This window comes from Rousettus aegyptiacus, unplaced genomic scaffold (assembly GCF_014176215.1).
Source record: "Rousettus aegyptiacus isolate mRouAeg1 unplaced genomic scaffold, mRouAeg1.p scaffold_m13_p_2, whole genome shotgun sequence".
NCBI lineage: Eukaryota > Metazoa > Chordata > Mammalia > Chiroptera > Pteropodidae > Rousettus > Rousettus aegyptiacus.
Window position 1 is genome coordinate 15,074,575 of NW_023416295.1, and position 21,233 is coordinate 15,095,807.

General features: G+C 43.0%; 1 long non-coding RNA gene and 1 pseudogene across 1 annotated transcript in view; one reads left to right on the forward strand and one right to left on the reverse strand.

Moving 5' to 3' along the window:
* Window positions 1-11,452, forward strand: part of LOC107516758 — a 47,744-nt gene extending 36,292 nt beyond the window's left edge. The window contains exon 3 of the long non-coding RNA XR_001598369.2: window positions 10,837-11,452. This is a non-coding gene — a long non-coding RNA (uncharacterized LOC107516758). The remainder of the gene's footprint in view (window positions 1-10,836) is intronic.
* Window positions 11,453-13,377: 1,925 nt separating this feature from the next.
* On the reverse strand, window positions 13,378-16,251 carry LOC118613858 (annotated as a pseudogene).
* Window positions 16,252-21,233: the final 4,982 nt, after the last annotated feature.

A 21,233-nucleotide genomic window follows, 5' to 3' on the forward strand; every position in this document is an offset into this window, starting at 1 on the left:
AAATGCCTATAACATAAAACTTCAACTATTTACCTTGACAGTAAGGCTACCTTCTTCACCCGTTCCTGCTCCTCCCTTCCTCAGGCCCTGATCTTCCCCTCGTTTCTATTTTTCTAACCCCACTGAACAACTGTGTGACCTTGGGTGAGTCCCTCAGGTGGCAGGCTGCCATTGAGAGAGCATAAGCTGTACTTTCAACAGACCTGAGTTTGGATCTCAGCAGGCAGGCTCCAGCTAGCTGTGTGAACCTGGGCAGATCACTCAGTCTTTCTGATGCTCAATTTATCCCCCTGTAAGATGGGGATAATGGCACCTCACCCACCTCACTGTTACGGAGATCTAGATCTAAGGGTTTACAAGTCCTTAAAACATAGAGGGTCTCAATTTGCCGGAATGAGGCAGTTTGGTAAGTGAAGAAGAGAGAACCTACTGAATGCAAAGAATACAAGATTTCTGAACTTGATTTTAGTCACAAAGTAATTGAGCTCCTGCAATGTGACATATGAATCTGTGGATTAGCAGATGTGGCTTTGGGGCATTTGTGGTCAATGCCTGTCTTAGAATGTGAGCTTGAGTGCATGGCGATGATGGCGGTTGGCATGGGTGTATGAGAAAAAGGGGGTTCTGAGAAGATTTCCCAGAGTCAGGGATTCGGGATGATTCAAGCATCTTAGGCAGCAGGAATGGTCTGAGAAAGGACTGGAAGATTGGAGAATGGAGTCGTGTGGTGTTGGTCTTTGTGGGAGTAGGGGTGGTGTTTTATGGTCCTTTGAAAGAAATTCAGGAAACTAAGGGAGGCCAGGAGATAGAGTTCTTTGAAGTCCCTTCAGTAGAAGCTTTAATTTAGGCTGAAAGAGGCTTTGGCTAATGGCAGATAATTCAACAAAGAGTGAGGAGTGTGGGATAAAGGGGAGGTGGATAGGATGATAGAACTTACTGGTTTTTGCTTATAAGAACTCGTCCACCTCAGAGAACATCTTAAGATGGCTTATTTGTTTAATTTTTTTCATTGCTTTGATGTCTCAGACAGCAGCTCTCAAACCAGCATACCAGACTAGACTCAGCCTCGACAAACACTTAGCACCAGATGATCTGTGTCTCGAGGTCACACCCCCTCGGAGTCCTGCCGCCTTAGCAGATGAGCAATAAGAAGTCCTGGAGAAGTTACTCTGGATGCGAGCACCATGGGAATTGTTAGAGAGAGCCCTTGGGTGCGGCAGCTCGAGGGTAGGCTTCTGGCAAAGCTCAGGCACCAGCTTTCTTACCCTCAGCAACATCTGGTGGCCATGACCTTCTCCTAGACTGCCGGAGGAAATCTGCTATGGGAAAGAGGAGACCAAATAATTGGTGTCTTCCATTAACATCTTCTGTCCCCTCATGATCTTTATGATTTCTCGGTAATGTAGCCTAAGCCAGATGGACCTGGGATGGGCTTTTCCAGGGAGAGCAGATTGGGTGTTACTTACTTAGATTTAACTCGTCTAAAGGGGATGGATTTCTTAAGGCCTCTTAATAGTCCTATAAGCATTGGAATCTATTCCCCTGCGAAGGCAGATACCCTTCTCTTGTGCCCAGAACTTTTATGTTGTGCAACAAGAAGTTTGGCCCCTTCGGGCTCTTTTTTGAGACTTTGCTGTATTAGAAGTGAGTGTTGTTACTGCAAATCTTGCCAGGTGGTGATAATGAAAGGGCATGACACTGGAATTAGAAGGTCTGGATTCAAGTTCCGGCTTTGTCACAGTGGTCTGAGCCTCAGTTTATACATTTGTAGAATGGGAAAAATAATGAAATTTACCTCAACAGATTGTTGTGATAATTAAAAGAGGTTATGCATATGAAGTGTAAAAGAAAGGAAGTCATAAGCAGGATTTCTTTCACCTGGATCTCAGCAAGTTTTAGTATTTTGGGGATGAGAGTTCTAGTTGTGACATTAACAGAGCTGCTAATCAGTGAAAGGGCCGGTGTCCCATATTAGGTGAGGACCCAGCACAGTTCCATGCCCTTGAGAATCCCCAACATTTATTTTTCTTAGGTGGCCTTCTTCTGCATACCAAGCAAACATGACTCTGCTCAAGTGTACACCATCTGCCGGTTGAAAATACATGTCGTTTGAATGGGAAACATCAACTTAAAAATAGATGTTACGAGACTAACCAGTGACTCTGGGTCTCCTACCACAATGGATGGTCCTGAAAGAGTTCTTGGTCCCAGGTAGTAACTGGCAAAGGCACAGGGAATTGTCTGAACCAAAGTTACCTTCCAATGCCTTTTTTTCTCCTTATGGGGGAATTTTTGGCCTTTCTGTGTTACTTCTGACTCTTGCTTATTTACCTGAGTGTTTCCATCCTACTTTCTTTTTACTATTAACTGACAAAGATTAAGGTTGATCTCATCTCACAAATGCAACCTAAAGAAAAGGAATTCTCATGATACTCTTACCAAAGCAAATGAAATCAGTTATCAAGAAAGCTTGAGTATAGTTAAGAAATAAGGAAAAGAATGACAAGACCTATAATAGTGGGAGTTGGAAGAACAGGTACTCATGAATTGGTGGAAATGTAATATGGTCCAACCCTACTGGGAGGCAATTTGGCATATGTATCAAATATTAATAAACTATTATGATAATTTCACATCTAGGAATATATCCTAAAGAAATGACAAGGCAAAGCCACATAGTTATATATGAAAGATAGGGAGCTTATTACAGTGTTGTTTATAATACCAAAAATTAGAAACATAGTACATATTCAATAATAAGGATTTGTTGAATAGATTATAGAATATCCATGTGATTAGATGCTCCATAGTCATTTAAAATGTTGATATGGTTTAGATGTTATTGACAAAATTGAGAGGAAAAGGGATTATGAAATATATATGATTCCATTTTTATAAAAACAAAGCATTAATAAATGTATAGAAAAATCTGGAATTTATGCACATTTTATGAGAGGGGGAAAAAATAAGGGGATTTCAAAAAAGCTTTTCTATTTAATTGAACTTTTATTTTTTTCTTAAATAGATATTGCTTTTTAAATAAAGAAATCATAATATTTTAAACAGAGTTAAGACCATTAACACTGACTTAAAAAGTGCCCAGCTGACATTTCCATAAGAGTCTCAAGGTCTTTCTCTTTCTCTTAAGACTAGATTGGCTTCCCAGAGGCATAAAGAACACATACTTAATTCTCAGGCAAGGTTATTGATTAAGCTTGTGCTGAATTACTAATTTGGCAATGATATTATTTTCTATTTTTTGTTGACCGCATTTCTACTTCATTTGGGTGAAGGAAAGCTGAAAGGGGGTTTTTAGTCCTGTTTTTATTTTTGCATAACTGTCCTTTCTGGCTGCAGCTTTGAAGAGGAAACCAATGTTGGAACCTCATCAGGGAGGCAGCTGTGTGTATCCCAATCAGTCTGGCTGGAAGGAACCCCTCCTGGAACTAACTGAAGGGTCGAAGCTCATTTCCGGTTCTCTGGTGCCTTCCCAGGCCTGCCACCTGGGCTGCACTTCCCCTGGCTCCCTCTGAGCCCTGTTCCTGGAACACTTTTGAAATTGGTTTTGGGGAACCTGTAGCTTAGTTCCCTCTCTCAAAGAGGGTTTAACTTGTTTGTGAGAAATTAGTCAGCATGCAGAGCCTGGAGCTGTGAGACTCTTTTGTTCTGAGATCTAGAGTCTTCTGGACAGTCTAGAAAGACTTGTGGGTGAAGGCTCAAGGCCTAGGATGGGTTTCTGGCTTGGTTGGCATCATCTCCAGAGCAGGCAGAGCTATCTATCTTGTGGGGTTTCCAGGCTGGTGTGAGAATGGAACCTAATCTCCAGCAATCCTGACCTTCGCGTGAATCCATAATCAGAGCACTTGTTAAAATTCTGGATTGGCTACATACAGGAGGAGAAGAGCAGGGTGGGGGCAGTGAACTGCGAGGTCGGGATGAAGAGTTTGCAGGAGTAGGGTTATGCAAGCAGAATAGTGTAAGATAAAGCTGGGATTTGCATAGTGCAGACCCAACTGAGCTGTAGTCCTCCAAAAAAAAAAAAAAAAAAAAAAAAAAGATAGGCTGGGACTCCACTAAAAGGCTGCCACAGCTGGTGGCTTCAGTCTCCATCTGTAGAAAAGGCAGAATAAGACACCGGGAAGAAATTCCCATCTCTGAAAGTCAAGAGACATTGTAATCAGTGTTCAGTAGAATTTTCTCTCCTGGAGTTTTTTGTTTTTTGTTTTTTTTTTAAAGAAGGAAAAGTTCACTCCTGGCAGGGCTGGTTTGATTGTAGCCTTGCAGAGAGATAGAGGGATTAATGAGAAGAAAAATGAGGAGGGGTCACTAGTTGCCATGTTGGCTGCCTATTGTCCTAACCCTTTTTCTTTGGTAGGAGAATTCACTGCTGTGTGTGTCCAGGTGGGAAACAGGGCTCTGCTCCTCCCCCAACCCCAGGGAAGCTCTAAAGGTTAGACTCCTATTTTTCTGGGATCCTGGAGGCTAGGAAATATTGGATACTCCAATTGGAGGACTTTGAGTCTTGAGATATTTGACAGGTAGCAGCAGGGACAATGTAGGACTCATTTAGGTGGTGGCGACCCCTAGAATTGAGGGTCTAGTAGTAGTGACATAGTGCAGCAGTGGTGTGTTCCAGGACAAGTGGCAGTGGGAATGGCACCCTGAGTAGGTGGTTCTGAGGCGTAAACTTGGCTGTTTTCCCCCAGGAGTGGGATTATCCACTCTCTTTCTGTTGATTTTTTTGAGCTACCCAACGTTATTTCATTAAATTCCTTTTCTGAGGACAAAATAAGTAGAATGACCTTTAGCTAATTTCTATTATTCACAACCAAGAACCCTGACTGATATATCTTTGAAGGTCTTAATCTTTTCAGGAACACAAACTTGCATTCGCAAATAACAATATATTCTTCCTTCCTTCCGGATGTCCTCCTTGGGAAGCTTGTCATTAGAGGCACTTGAGTCTATCCTATCTCTCATTTTAAGGTAAGCTTCAGAGAGGCAGGGCGTTATGAATCACAAGCTTATGAGTTTTAGGATCCCTGAGGTTTTCCTGGTGGTGAAGAGTGTCTCTACGTAATGGAAATGGGCTCATCTTATCTTGCTACCAGTACTAACCAAACAAAGATTTATAGAAACTCACCATGTGTGATTCAGAGACCCAGATTCTACCTCCCCAAAATTATTACACCAAAGAGATACGTCAGTTCTACCTCCTTGAATGATAACCATCTTACATTCGAGCAGGGTCTTTAGCTCTTCAGACCTCTGTTTAATCTGTCCTCTTACTGGATCTGAGATGAGAGATGAGGAATGAGGTAGCGTAGCATAGTAGTTACTAGTAATCTTTCTGAGCTTCAGTCGTCTCATCTATACAGTGGGGCTAAGTGTGAGAGGTAAGGTCTTACACTTACTCTCTATACTTTATCCTGTATGACATGAACACGGTTGGTATATGGCATACATACACTGTATCTGTCAATCTAGAAATCTCAGGAAAATTACTCTAGAGAAAATTAAACAGCTGCACTTGCTTAGAAGGTAGCACATTCCACTGTTCTGGCCCCAGGAGGAGAGGACATCCATAACTGGCTCCACAGCACAGCTTTCCTCTTCCCCCTTCTCCTTTCACCCAGTCTGTTCATACACCTGCTCCCCATGGACTCTATAGTCCTAACACCTAGAACCATTTCTGGCAGTTGGTTACTGAGCCAAACACTTACGCTTAATTTTGCTTCTTCCTGCTCCTGATGGAGGAGCTGATGAACGTGGCTTTGGGAAAGAGGGACATAGAGATGACGTAGGGAAATGAAAAAAATCATACCTTTGCATCAGACAAGCCTAGATTTGCTCCGTTAACACAGCCTAGCGTTGCTTCTTACTCACAGTGTGACTTTTTGGACAATAGCTTAGTGTATAGCTGGAGCTTTTGCGTTGTCGAGTGATAGAATCCTAGCTCAGACTACCTTAAGCACCAAAGGTGATGTATTGGATCACATTCCTGGGAATGATAACATGGAGCATTGTGCATGTCTGATTTAAGAGACTCGACACTCTCATTAGCCTGCTTCTTTTAGCTTTGTTTTATTTTTCTTTGTTTTTGGTGGTTTGGCGTAAAAGCTACCCTCAATGGTCTGATGGCCTGTGCACATGTGTGACTCCCATAGTTCAGCCTTCTTTCTAGTGTCATCCTGTTCTCTGCTACCTTCTATCAACTCTTTTCCATCTTGAGACTATCAGGGGATCTCAGAGGACCTGGATCCCCATGACCCTGATCCTAGAACCCTAAGACAGAGAGATGGCATTTCCTGAGGCCTACCTAAACTCTTCCTACCATCTTGCCTTTTTTTCTTCTTCCCTTTTTTGTACCCAGAGCATGCTGTTCCACCTGGGCCCACTCCTGATGACCTGAGAGAGAGCTGAGTTTGATTTCTAATGTGGTGATCGGAAACAGACGCAAGGTAGGGAGTAAGGGAAGAGAGGTGGCTGATTTAGGAGAAGCAGCCCATTCTGCTGGGAAGCTTGATGGCCAGGGTGGTATCCGAGGCTGAAATCTGGACACAACTCTGTTTCTTATCCAGTTTCCTGCAGCAGGAACAAAGTGACCTGGGCCTTGTCTCTCCAACCTCCCTCCCCCGCCAAGTGGTTTCCGTCAGGGTTTGTAATGTGAGAGCTACTCTGGGGGCTGAGGCCTTCATGCTTAGCTGCAAGTTGTTGAGACGCCGTTTCCAATCTTTTTAGCAAGTGGATTGGCTTCCAGGTTGACAGCCTTGGAAACCAGACTCCTCTGTTTGTCCCACAAACAGGTATCGCCCGCGAGCTGCAAGCAGAGGCAGAACACGGTGTACAAGGCCAACTCCTGATTTACCGTGGTTTGTGGTGGGTTTGGGAGGGTGAGGGAATATTTCGAGAACCCAGAGAAATGATGCCCATAACCAAAAATTAATAACGATTATGAAAAATCAGCCGCCTGCCTTGACTTCTCCCTTAATAAGATGTTTCTAAAGTTAAGTCGCTGAAAAGTGACATTCAAACAATATCAGTGCTATCTCGTCCATCACTCTGAGGATACCCTCCAAGGACAGAGCTGATGAAAAGCAAAGAACTTGCTTATTCCCCTCTTTAGGCCATAACTAATAGAAACAGGAGGGCTGGCGCTCATGAACCCAACCCTAACTCCTCTTTCTCTGTCGTATATCTGAGCATCCGGTGAAATTAGTGTTAGAATTTTAAGTGAATTGTCTTCTTAATCCTTGTAGCATGAAGAAAGACAATAATAACAAAAGTTACTATGGTTTATTAAGTGCCTACTATGTGCCAGATGCTTTTTATATATAATCTTTAATTTCCAAAATAATCTCGTGAGGGAGGTATTATTACTCTTATTTCAGAGACAAGAAGTCTAAACACTGAGTCTAGGAGAAGCTGTCACTTGCCCAAATTTGCATGACTCAGAAATGTTGGGATCCAGGTGGCATGCTCTCTCTCCAAGTCGAGCATTCTCTCCTCTATGCTATTGTGGGTAGATTGCCACTCTCCCACCCTCCCCCAGATCCAGGATAGGTTAGGACCAGGTCACCCAGCTCTTGGCTCTTTCCCAACACAGTTCTTAGCTGGAACTCGCTGTCTTGGTCTACTACCTGGCTGGGAGAGGGAATGAATTAATTTTTCTCTTAAACTTAGACAAGATGAGGGCAGTTGGGAAGATAGATGACATGGGAGCAACCAAGGGTGGAGATGGAAGGTGAGAAATGGTCTGCGTTGGTTTAGAGAACTGATTACAGATATTCCTCATGGTGAGGGACATATTCTCTTTGTCATTCCCATGTTCTCAGAGATGACAAAGGCTGGGTGTAGGGAAATCTCTTTAAAAACGATATCCACAGGTATTAAAAGTTTCTGATTCTTCTGGCAAAGATTGATCGACAGGATCTACCCAACTATCTTGGTTGTAGGAGAATAGCATTTCAGGGCTGCTCAGCTGCCCAGTGGTCCCGGTGTCCCCTGGGGCCCAATATGGCTGGGATGAGTCAAGGAGCCTAAGGAGGCATAAAAATGTGAAGGCTTTAAACAGAAAGACGTCCTGTAGCTCAGAGAAAGTGGTGGGCGATGGTTCCAAACCCAGAATTTGGGGCCAGCTTTACTATAAAAAGACAAAGTTCTCAATGCTTGCCTATGGGTCCATTCTCCTGGGTCTCCATGGACCCCATCCAACTCCTGCTCTGCCCCTGCTCACGACTTTTCTCACCCCCACTCTGCATTCTGTTCTCTGTCTCGTGCTATTCCCCAGTCCCAGGCTTCCCATTGTACTTGCCTGAAATGACAACAGCCCCTTAAGTAGTGGTGATAGGGAGAGTAGATTCAGGGACAGTCAGGACACAAATAATGCTCCCCAGAGTGAGTGTCCCAGGCACCATGCAAGATGCATTACCTACATTAATCATTTCTCTGCAGAGAATTCCATTTTACCAAGATTCAGAGAGGTTAAGTGACTTGTTTAGGACCACACAGCTAGTAACAGAATCGGAATCCAAATTCAGACCTGTCAGACTCCAGAACTTATGGCAAAGAGCAAAGAAGTCAAAGTGGCCTTTCTAGATATAAACACCAACATTCCTGCTTAGCAGTTCCTATTCTTGGTGTGTTCTGCAGTCCTCCTAGTGGGGAAGCTAAAGCAGAGAGAGGTTGAGCGAATTATCTACAATTCCAAACAGGTCAACATATAAACCTGAAATAGCATGTGGGCGGTCCATTAATTTATCACCTCTTTGCAAAAACTTCCAAGAGATCCAATTGATTGCATGAAAAATATCGATGCAGGGAAACACATCAGTCAGACTGATAGAGGTGTCAAACATCAAGATGCATGTTTATTTAGTGAGCCAAGTGGTAAGAAATATGGGCGAGTGGCATGTCAGACTACTGGCCAGGGTGACATTCATATCACAGAATCCCAGAATCCAGAGTTGGGAGAGAGAGATCTGGAAGGTGAGATCGTCTAGCCCTCTTCCACTCCCTGACCAGCAGTTACCCAGCCTCGATGGGATCCCTATAGGGACAGGAAACTCACATTTCCAAAGGCTGCAAATTCTGCTTCTGGACATTTCTGACTTCCTGGGTTGGGATCAATAGAAGCAGAATGTCCATATTCTCAGACTGAGATCTGATGACTGCAAGTGAGGTCACCATAAGAGACAGTGGGAATGCCAAAGGGTACAGCCACTTTGGAAAACAATTTGGCATTTCTTATGAAGCCAAATATATGCTTGTCATATGGTCCAGTGATTGCCCTCCTAGATATTTACCCGATGACAGCAAATGTCCACACTAAAAGCTGCATGAAAATGCTTCATTCGTAATAATCAAAAACTGGAAAAACTCAACGTCAGAACAATAGTCCATCAGCTGGTGGAGGGATAAACAAACTGTGGCTTACCCATTCCTAGAATACTACGAATATAGCAAGAAAAAAGAACATACGACTGTTATGTGCAACATCATGGATGAATCTCAAATGCCTTATCTAAAAGAAAGAAACCAGACTCAAAAGACTACATATGTTTGGATTTCATTTAGATGATATTCTGGAAGAGGCAACACACAGAACATAGAGATTAACAAAACAGATTGGTGGGTGCCAGGGTGAAGGGAGGGACTGACTACAAGGAGGCATGAAGGGTTGTTTTGGGGCGATAAACATATTCTTTATCTTGTTTGTGGCACTAATTTGATTATCATATATGCGCATGAAAAATTTATTAAATTCTATCCTTAAAAAGGGTACACTTAACTGTAGGCAAATTATATCTCACTAAATCTGACTTTAGAAAAATATAAAAAAAGATGCAAACACAAAATTTGATAGTTGGATGGCCACCACCTGAGTAGCTGCAAAACTTTGGTCCTCATGGTAATGAGAGGACTCCTCTCCCCCTGGAAATCTACAAGGGCTGCCTCAGGTGGGCGCCTGAATCAGTCTAGCCATTGCCGGAGCCTGGCCGCTACTCTCTCTGGGCCAGTAATTCTGAAGTTCCTGTAGCTCTGTCCCAGGCTCCATCTTTGAAGCTACACTTGGTCTGCAGCCTGTATCAAGGTCTTTCCACCCAGACCTCTGAGGTGCTCCCTGCTGCTCCAAGCTACTTGATAGTAATTGTTTTCTGTGAAGACAGAAATGACTTCCTTTTCTTGGTGGGCTACGTTTTGTGGTTCTCTCCAAATAATTGTTTGGGTCCTTAGATATCATGACACTTAATGTCAACAAAAGGCTCCTTCCTCTCTATGCACAGGTCACCAAGGTACCTGAGACTGGGGTAGATTAAAACAGGGCCAACAGCTTGCTATCCCTGGAACCTCCACTCTCACTCTCAAGACCCCCAGGCCCTGGGGCTGTGTCCAACATGCCAGTGTTTTTCTGCCTCTACTGCAGACTCTCCTTAGCTTCTCCCCTTGAAGTTTAGCTTCTCTTGACACATTCTACCCACACACCCCAAATTCGCCATGTCTGTTTCTATGTCTGAAGCCCAAGTTTGGCCATGGTTCAAGTTGTTTCCCCAGGATATTCTAACACCCCATGCAAATCAGTGCTGTAAATAAATTTTGGGGTTAGGAAGCTGGGGGCGTACCTAACTTCAGATGTTTTAAATAGTTCCATTCTAGTGTTAGTCCAAAATCCTCTTTTACATAATGAAGGTGTTTTTTTCCTTCTAGCAGCTTCTGCCTATTGTCCCTGTTCCTTTCCTCTGCCACCAGACCAGGTAGATCTCATGTCTCTTCTTTGTGACAAGACTTCAGCTATTTGAGAACAATGATCATGTCTTTTTGGAATGTTTTATTCAGGCTGCCTTAGCAAGAATGCCATGTCTGGAGGGGAGACTACATCTGGAGGCCTGAATCGAGATGTGGACCATGCATGTAAGACACAGAAGAAAGAAAAGACAAGGTGACTCAGAAAACAAATGCAGGTGCCCACGCCTTGTTGCAGGTCCAGAACAGGGATAGCCCTGGACCCCTCTTGCTACGGACCTGCCTTTCCTTCCTGTGCAGAAGCATCTAGAGAAACAACCTGTCTTTGCCATGTCACTATTGAGCAAAATAACCCCTTCCCTTCAGGGAATTTGGTGTGAAATAATACAACCTCCAAAAGTTCTTCCTGGAGTTATTGGCATGTTTTTGAATAAATTATTTCTATTTTTTGGTCCCGAAGTGGATTTGGCATCTCCCAGGAGTATCAGCTTAGGCTGGATTCTGTGTAGAAACCCAGAGGGAGGAAAAGTTCTGATTTTAATGGAAGAAACATCCCGCACACATGGGGAAAAGACCCAAAAACAAAAGCAGGGAAGTTTAATGTACCCAGCCCTCCTCAAAGCACATGGGAGTTGGCACCATGTGCAATTCTGGTGCTCAATCAAGGTTGAAACATAATCCATTTTTGGCAGGCCCATAGGCCGACTCCCTACATATCTGGAATGGCCTCACTGGAAATTAGAAATAAAATTATTGACCAGAATTCTCTTTAGTCTTTACCACACAGGCTGCTGCTTCTGTCTCGTCCTGGACAAGACTCACTGCATTCTGAGCACAGATGGAGACCCCTTTTCCTCCCTCTCCAGAACTCCTTTTTTTTTGGGAGAGGGCCCCATAGTTATTTAAATGCAACATTTTGAGTCACTATGGGTGGAGGGTGACACCCCAAGGGTATGCTCAAGTAACAAATATGCCTTTGGAACTGCTATGTGTTGGACAAGGAAGGGAATTTGTTCTGTGAGAAGAATGAGGAGAGAAAAAGAGAGAATGAGGTGAGGGCAGCCAGGAGATGGAAGAGACCTCGTGGCTTATTCTGACTCCTGAGAGTTTTAGTATAAGTTATTAAAATCACTGGCTGGTAAGAATAGACTTAGGGATGAGTGTGCTAGAGATGTGGCTGAATATTGTGCCTGAACTTGAGTGGTAGAGACCAGAGATTGTGGCAGGGATGCCAAAACTGAAGGTCTGAGCCTGATCTTTCGTTTTCTTGTTTTTTCACCCATTGGACTTGAACTCCTTCTACTCTGCTGGCTGCATCTTTACATTTCCAGTGCCTGGGACACTACCTGAAACATAGAAGGCCCTCAATTGATGTTGTTCAGAGGAAGGAAGGATGGAAAGCTAGGTAGTAAAATCTTCTAGTATTTCAAGTAATAAAGTGTAAAAGGTAATTGAGAGTGTCCCAGAAACTTCAAGTTCCAATATTTCTTATAAAGTCTTCTGATTCATTCAAAGGAAAATGGGCTTTGTTAAACATTTTCTTTTTTTAAACATTGCCTCCCTTATCTTGACACCGTCTTTTATTTAAGTCTGGACAAGATGCACCTGCTCCTTGAATCTTTGCCTATACCCCTAACTGGGCTTCATTGTATATGATTCAGAACCATGAAAAATTAATACCGAGAAGGAGGTCAGACATCATTCATAGATATTCTGATCCTTGGGTCTTTCTTATGTCACTTAACACTTCCTTGGTATTTTTGTGTTGTGGAATGTCTTCTAGTTTAAAACGAGGGTCTCTTTGGGCCTGTCGACATAGATGTATGTTCTACACATGAATAAACCTAAGTTAAAAGCATGAAACATGATTGGCATAATGTCCATGCTGGAAAGGACCCTGCAACTATTTCGCAAGAAATATATATTACTATTGGAAACCACAATCGCTTTCTTGTAAGTGAAAGGCCCCTTTGTTCAGTTGAGCACCTTGAGTTAGGATATACAAAATAGACTTGGAGCTCAGTTCTGCAGCAAGATTTGGAAGAAGCCAAATTTGTGTTCTAGTGGGAGGGGTGAAGGACAGTGTGGTAGGGAGAAGAGAGGAGAGAAGGTAACGCAAAAATGGACTAGAAAGATGGCGAGAGGTTGGGGTGAGGGGTGACATGGCCAGGGAAGCATGCCATGGCAATGCCGGAGAGTCAAAATGATGGGTGTCCCTATTCTTATAATGTCATTCTGCCCCAACCTCCATTTCCTGAAGATGTTGAGCTGAATTTTTGAGCAAAGTGATCAGTTTTCCCAGGAATTCACAGAAATCTTGGGGGAAGGCATTGGATCATCAATAGGATGTAAATAGAGGTCTGGAGAATCCTATCTAGGACTTAAGAGCAGAAAGACCTAGCAGATATCTGAGTTACACAAAACTATTTAATATCATGGAAACCTGTGTAAATACAAATATATTTTTCTTCCCTACATCATCATCTTGAGATTCACATATTTTAAAACAGGAGATGGAGAAATATAGAGATAAAAGTCATACATAAACAGTCAAATCTCAACTGTAAAGTCTAAAACACCAATTGAGCACCTTTCATATGTTTTTTGTTTTTCTCATGTATAAATTTGATGATGTCATTTTTGCACAAAAGGTCTGAAGATCATCACCAATGTGAAGTTGAGAAACTTGGGGAAAAAGATGGCCTTAGTGATATATTTATCTCGACAACTTCCATGGTAAAGTCTGGTGAAATTTTTCACACATCTTTATACATCCAAAGAAGAATGGCATGGGGGATATCCACAAACCAATTCTGAGTCAGGAGCAGAGTGAAATTCAGGGCTATGACACTTTCAAAGCCATAGGAGAGAATTAATGCTGTGAGAAGCTCTGAGGCAATCCTACCCAGATGGCTTTATTCAGAAAAGATCTTGCTAGCCAATGAGATTGCTCCTGGTCTTCCTCATGATCAGATTTGCTATTTGGTGGCTCATAGTGCCAATAAGAGCTGCTGGATAGCCTGTCGATTCTAGGCGTTTCTTCTGTTACTTTGGCCATTTTTGTCCTCAGCTGTCTTCCCAGTCATTCATGCTGTCCTTTTCCCATTTTCTTAAGGGGTTAACGAGAGTGCTGGGTCTAACTAAGTCTCCCTCTCCCCCACCCTTTGTGCATACATGGTGACATAAACAATGAAAACTCCCAGGGCTTGCATGAAGCTAGTGCACAGACAGGAGTCCCTGACAAGGGGCTTGTTCACCACTCTGTCCATCTTCTTGTGGGGAGGCTTCTGGTTTATAATGTCACTTTCAGCTTCCTCATAAGATAAAATGATGAGGGAATTGCATCTGTGTTCAAGATGTTGGGCAGGATGAACCCCACAATGACATAGATCAAAAGAGGGCAAAACTCAGCAATGTTCTAGGTCAGAGTATAAGCAATAATCTTCTTTATGCTGTCAGTGATTAGGTGAGCTTCCTCTACCCCGTGACTATGGATGCAAGGGTGTCATTCAGTGACACTATGTAGACTGCAATTTTGGCTGCATCAGAACCTGCTACCCCGATGGTAACCCCCAAATCTTCCTTCTTTAGAGCTGGAGAATTATTCACTTCATGCTCTGTCATGGCATCATCTGTATCCTGCCTCTGACAGCCCACAACGATGATCAGCTTCTGCTGGGGAGATGTCTGAGCAAGGATGGTTTCTGAGTGGTTGGTTAAGAGCTCAACCAGTTGCTCCTGACTTGAGTCCTTTAGCTTCACACTGGTCACCACAGTGGCTTTAGCAGCCTATTTGTTAACTTGCTCCACAGTAGTGTTGAGGCACTTTTTAATGTCTTCTACTGCTTCGTTGCTGGTTGATACCTACACTCTTGGCAATAGCTTTGGCTATGAAAGGACTACCACCCATAACCATAATAACCTTGATCCCAGCACTCTGGCACAGTGGACTGAAGGGGTCAATTATTGACAAGAGCTCATAAAGCAGATGGTGGAGGTAGGGAATGGTTTCTGTCCAATAAGTAGGTCTCTGGGAACTTGATTGCTGGAAGGTAGAATGACAGAAACACAGAACGTGGCTCTCTGAGGCCATCTAACTTGATGCACACTGTGTGGAAGGCCTCAGCTGTGCCCTTGTCTAGAGGCTGCTCTAGGATATGGATGATGATGGTATTACACTTCTCTATGATCTTCCCAGGGACCTTTCTTCATAATCATTTTTCACTCTCCATCTTATATATGGGGAGCCAAAATCTGTTTGTAGAGTCAAAAAGGGTTTCAGGCCCTTAGTTTCATTTCCTAATTTTTATCACATCATCCAAAATAGCCTTTAAGAATTTCCAAGGGCAGTTCCTGAGGCATCTCCAACCACAGCTTTCTCGATGATGGAAACACTTTCCTGTCCTTGTTTGAACTCAACTTGGTTATACAGTGTTATTATCTTAAATAAGGAGGTCCAGATTCTAGAACTCCAGCAGAAAGTTGGGTTGCCTGTTCTTCATGTGTGTCAGCCACATAGATCTGATTGTCAAGCCACAGATAGGTCTTGTTTGTGAGTCCAAATGTCATTCTTGTCAGAGCAAATGACAGAGGTGAAACTGAGGGTCTCCACCACTCCCAAGTTCTTCACCATGCAGTTCTTCTTGGCCATTTATTTTCATTAACAGAGTGACAGTGACAATGACCTAAAGGCGCGCAGGTACATGGGACACAATGATGCCAATGTGGAAAATGGGAGAGTTCAGAACATACTTCACGGATATCGTGATGATGAAGAAAAGTATGCTGGTGAAGTGACCACTTCTGCCACAATACAAATAAAATGCTCAATCTCAATGGCAATGGGCGTCTTCTCATTTTCTATTCTTTAAGCCAGTGAGGTGATCTGTCCAGTGATAGTGCCATTGCTTGTGTTGGTGACCTTACCAGTTGCCGTGCCTTTTAAATAGGTTGTAGAAGAGAAGCCAGTGTTCTTTGTTTCAAGGGAATTGCCTTTTAAGTTAAGTCCCAGGAGCAGGATTAGGGCTTAGACTTCCCAGTGAAAGATAAGTTATCTACCCTACTTCCTTCAGAAGCCAACCTGGATTTTCATAGGAATATTTGGTCTCCTCTTTTAATCCCCATGTTTCTGACCTTCAACTGCTCTGCAGGAATTATGTTCTCTTTTGTATTTCAGATGACAAGAGTTTGGAATAATTTACTAAATCTGCCCATGATGCTGGTGCTTTTCACCTCTTGGTAATAAACACATATGCCTGCAACCAGAGAAAGCACAGAACCTAAAAACATACTGTCCAGGGATGCACCCTTATCATTGGATTACTGAATTCCATATGCAATCCAGATCAGGACTGCCCCTGTCTACAGAAGGGTGGAGAACTGCTTCCCTCCCTCATACAGTTGAGAAACTTGATAATCTCTGATGTTTCTTTGAGAGGACTGAGTCTGGGGTTGTCTTGAGCCAGGAGTTCTGCAGCTCATGAGAGACTCACATATCATTTGGACCATAGTTCTCCTCTAGTTCCTTATTGCTTAATTTCTGATCATCCAGCTTAATTCTTTCTTGTGTTGTTCTTTCCAATGATTCTTTATTAGTTCCAATGATTCTTTATTAGTTCCAAGACGTTGTACCTCAGGCTTCTGCATTTCTCCTAGACACCTCCTGGGTGTTTTCTCTGTTTTTAGTTCCACTAAGCAGCAGAGAGCAAATTTTTGGCATTGCCTTGCTCGTGGTGCTGATGACCTAGGTGCTGGTGGGGAGTGTGGTTGTTTACAGGATCCTGGGCCACAGAAGGGCAAGTTCCAAGGTGTGAGTCATACTAAAGGCTTGGGGCCCAGGGGTCTAGCTGTGGGAGCTTGAGGTGAGGGAGCCGAAGGGCCGTTCTCAGCCTGAATGTGCACTGGCATCTGGCAGCCCAGTGGAGTCAGTATCTGTTCCTGGTTTTCTATTTTATTTTTATTTGTTTTTCTGATCTACTCTACCAAATAGAAAGCCCACTGAGGGCAGAGCCTGTGTTTGTTTCGTCACTGTATTCTCTTCACATGCAAATACAAAATAAATTTGTTGAATGACCAAATGACCTCACAATTTGGGGTCTGTGTGTTTGTGGCCCTCACTTGGCAAATAATGTAGCCACTGACTGGAAGAGACAGATGAAGCCTGGGTTAATGAGCTTCATAAGGCAAGAAGCTTGACTCAGGTCAGCAGCTCTCAAATGGAGTGACTGAGACTTGGGAAAGTACATGCTTGATCTAAGCCACAGTTTCTACATCTGTAAAGTTAGGATGAAAATAGGTGAATGACAGTATTTATCTCTTGTGGTTGTTAGGATTGAATGAGACCATGCATATAGAGCACCTGGAACTATTCCTGGCACATAGTGAACACTCAAATTTAGTTATTACTATTAATATCACAAAAAGTAAGCACAGTAAAAAGCAGTGTTTCAGAGGGACTGTAGGGTCTGTAGCTCTATTTCATTCTATTTATCAACAGCTAACTGCCTATGACACATGAAGGATTGTGGAAGAGGAAAAACATTTGCATGATTTAACATTATTTAGCAATCCAAAGGTGGTCAGCCACCGGCCCTCATCACCTCTGTCCCTGCAGATGGGTGCTTGTTATAGCTCATGATGACATTTTTCATAGTTATTAACTTTGGAAGGGTTGTAAGTGGTCTTTCAGCCATTCTCTCAATAGAAGTAAATATATGCATTGCCCTTTATGGAACTCTTTGATGAACGGGAATATGTTTCATTCATCTCGTTATCTTGAATGATACACAGGGAGTGCTAAACACTTTTTGAATGAAGGAAGGAATGAATTAATGTATCATATTCATGGAAAGCACTGACGTTGGATATTGGTTCAAAATAATCCAGAATCGATGGTGATTTAGCTGTAAGAAAATTGAACCCAAGAGCTTCCATTAGAGACCTTTCTACTCCCAGAAATTCTCATTATGTTATAGAGCATCCTGTAACCAACAGCCCTGTCCCCACTGAAACCCACTCCAGATTTGGATCTAGCAGCTGCCTCCACAGTGAGGTATCAGACTTTTCTTAATTAAAAGTCATTCAATCTGGGCTTTGGCGGGATACAGGCTGATGTAACCCTCATCAACTTCATTAGCAATGCCACAATCAATTTTAAGTGCTGAGCCAATGCAGCTTATCAAGGGACCTTAGCCGCTATGACACTATGGTCTGGCTTGATGCCCTCTGCCAAAGCCAAGTGTTGGGTGGGTAGCTTGGCTCTCTCAACAGTCTGCCTGGCTCACTCTGGTGGTATGTGTCAGGGCAGCAAGAATGCATTGCCTAATCTAAGAATGTGGACCATCTCTAAGAGCAGGAGGAGGAGGGGGATGGAGGGGGAAGGCTTTGATTCTGATGGAACGAGAGAACAGGTTGTCCAGAAGGACATGTAAACAGTCCTTGGCTCCAGCGTCCCTGCTGTCATCCACAGTTACTCATAGTCAATCTATCTGGGGTATTGTTCTGGGTCAGGGAAAGGGTGGAGCCAAACCAGGAGTAAAAGACAGGGCACATTCCAGATCTAGTATACATAGGTATAAACTTGGCCTTGGAATATAGCGGGTGTGGCTAAGGACACAATGACCCTAAGGAAGGTTTCTACTCTTAATCTTTAGAAAGAGGTCTACTCGTCCCAGGGATACTTTCAGAATTCATCTTCTTAAAGAGACATATCTCGATTTGATTGTTTAAAAGGATACCAGAAGGCCTGTTTTTTCCCCATTCTAACCTTTCCTCGACCAGGCAAAAAAGTCACCAATAATCTCATTTCTTTTTCTTTGCTGGTTGCTAATTAATTTTATATATTTAAATTTTAAAATGAGAACAGGTTCTCCTCACTATGTTGGAATTCGAGCTTGGAAGGCAGGGCATTGGGGCTTTGAAATGTTCTGTATAAAAAGCAATGCTGTGTGGAACTCCTTTATCACCAAGCGCCTTTCCCAATGGAGAGAACAAAACCACTTCTCTAGAGTGACTCATCCCGCAGGTGATAAAGTGGCTGTGGTCTAAGCCTTGGGTGCAGTGGACTGATAGCATGAAGAATATGTTATTTTCCCTCTTTGTTCAACAATCCTAACCATCTGATATTATTAAAATATACTGGGATTTTTTTCTGCCCAGAGACTTTATTTCCCCAGTATTTGCATGACTTGCTCTGTTTCATGCTTCAGATCCCTGCTCAAAGTCAACTTCTCAGAGAGGACTTCCTTGACCACTCAATGTCTAAAGTCGGTGTTTGAACTCTTCCTCCCCCAATATACTCTAGGACAATCCTCTAGTTCTTTCCTTTATGGCCCTCTTCATGATCCTAATTGCATTTAGGCATTACTGTTTGTTATCTTCAGAGCATTTGCTTTGTGAGGGCCGGACTGTCTTGTTCACTGCAGTATTTTTGAGACACAGGACGGGCTGGAGCATGCTTGAAGTATTTGAGTCTCTATCATGTGTACTTCAGTACTTTGGTAATTTCTGGTATGTGAGTTGGACATGGCCTCTTAAAGCTTAAGGTCTAATTAGGAAGATAGAATATTTGTCAGTAGCATGTATGATTAGTACTTTGAGAGAGGGAGAGAGGGGTGTTGTGGGAGAAACACCCAAACAGGCCTGCAGAAGTGAGAAGAAGCTTTCTCCTTGAAAATATAGGAATTGAGACCTGAAGAAAGCAGAAATTAACCAAAGAGAGAGGGAAAGAGTTCTGGACCGAGAGGGTGGCCTATGCAAAGGACTGGAGGTGGGAAAGATGATGGTATTTCTGAGGCCCTGGCAGCTGTTTAGTAGGTGTAAGGGGACACGCAGTGAGAGATGAAGATGGAGGGAGACATAGCAGCAGTTAGAGCGCAGGGTGGTGAAGTCATATTAAATTTAGATTTTGTTCTGTAGGGAATAAAGAGTTACCGAAGAGTTACAAGTAGTCATCAAAAATAGCCAGTTCAGGTCACTGAATTGAGGCAGCCCCAGGCTTGGGAGCTGGATAGTCTGGTTTCGTGTGGTCACCATGGGCACAGTGCAAACCTGTCAAGTGGGAGGAGATAGGCAAAATTTAGGATACAAACTAGAAGGTTGCTGTCACTCAAGGCCAGAGGTTAATGCCAGTCATCAAGCCTCACATAAGCTCAGAATATAGAGTTTGGGATTTCTAGTTAAGCATGAGAAAATTAGGTAGAACATGGAATTTAGACCAGGATACCTGGAACACATCCTGGATCACGGACTAGTCTGTTAGATTCTGCTCTTGGTTAACTGGGGTGTGATGACTGAGCATAGGGTCTGAGTGCCTTCAGTTTAATCTCTCAGTCTCTCTGTTTCTTTTTATGCCTCTTTCCACAGGCTCAAAGGTCTGCAAGAGAAGGTAAACAGCAGCAGGAGTCTGGCTTCTTAGGGGACCTTCACTTCTCTCCTAGAAACTCTCTGGGCAACAAGAATTCTAAGCAGGTGGCTTCTTCTTTCACAAACCCTTTGATGTAGCCAAATACAGCATGATATATATATATATGGACAACCTTTGGAGAATGCCGTAATGAGATTTGGTCTGCATAGTTTTAGTATTTGTCAAGGCAGTAGAATCAGATACCAAGTATGTCCACATAATGCCAGCTACCCAGATGGAAAAGAACAATCCACTTGTTACTTTGGCCCAATGACATTCCAGAGAAATTCTCCAGTTTTCAGAATCTGTGACATGGTAGTGACTGGATTCATTGTGCTTTCTTTCCCCTGAAATTGTCGTATGGCCAGATAGCATTGTCTTAGCTTGAAGAGATCCATATTTAGCTTAGTACAAAATAATTTGGAACCCTACATGTGTCACAAGGGAGAGCTGGGGAGTCAGGCCTTGAGTGCCACGTTTCAGAGAGCACTTAATGAATAAATACATTTGGCATCAAAACCCTGGATGGCTGGGAGTATGGGAACCTGGAGGTGTCATTAATTTTCAAAAGCGTGGTGAATGTTTAGAGCTCAAATCAAACATGATCAGTTCTACATGTACCAGAGATCAACGCTACATGTATCAGAGCACCTATGGAAAACAGCTGGAATTGCAACGGGGAAAGTACAAAGGCCTCAGTAGGAAGAGAGGCAAGACCGGCCAGCTGGCTAGTGCCTCAGACAAACAAAAAAGAAAACATCAAAACTTTAATGGGTGGGTGGAGGATGGGTTGGTCTTCTTTTCTGCTGTTCTTTTTCCATCCACAGAATTACTCAATAATTGGATAAAAGGAGCTCTGTAGATGTTATGTATTAGAAATCTTAGGAAAAAATGTGATATGACTCCTTGTACATTTCAATTTGATATGTTTGCAGATTATTATTTTGGGTAGCATTGTAGCCAGTTCCCCGCTGGAGAACTGGCCAGAGGTCAGAAGGAGGGGTGATCACCTATACTGGTGCATGTTGTGGGGTAGACTGGCTAGCTACTTGCAGCCTGAACCATTGGAGAGCAGAGTTTCACCTCT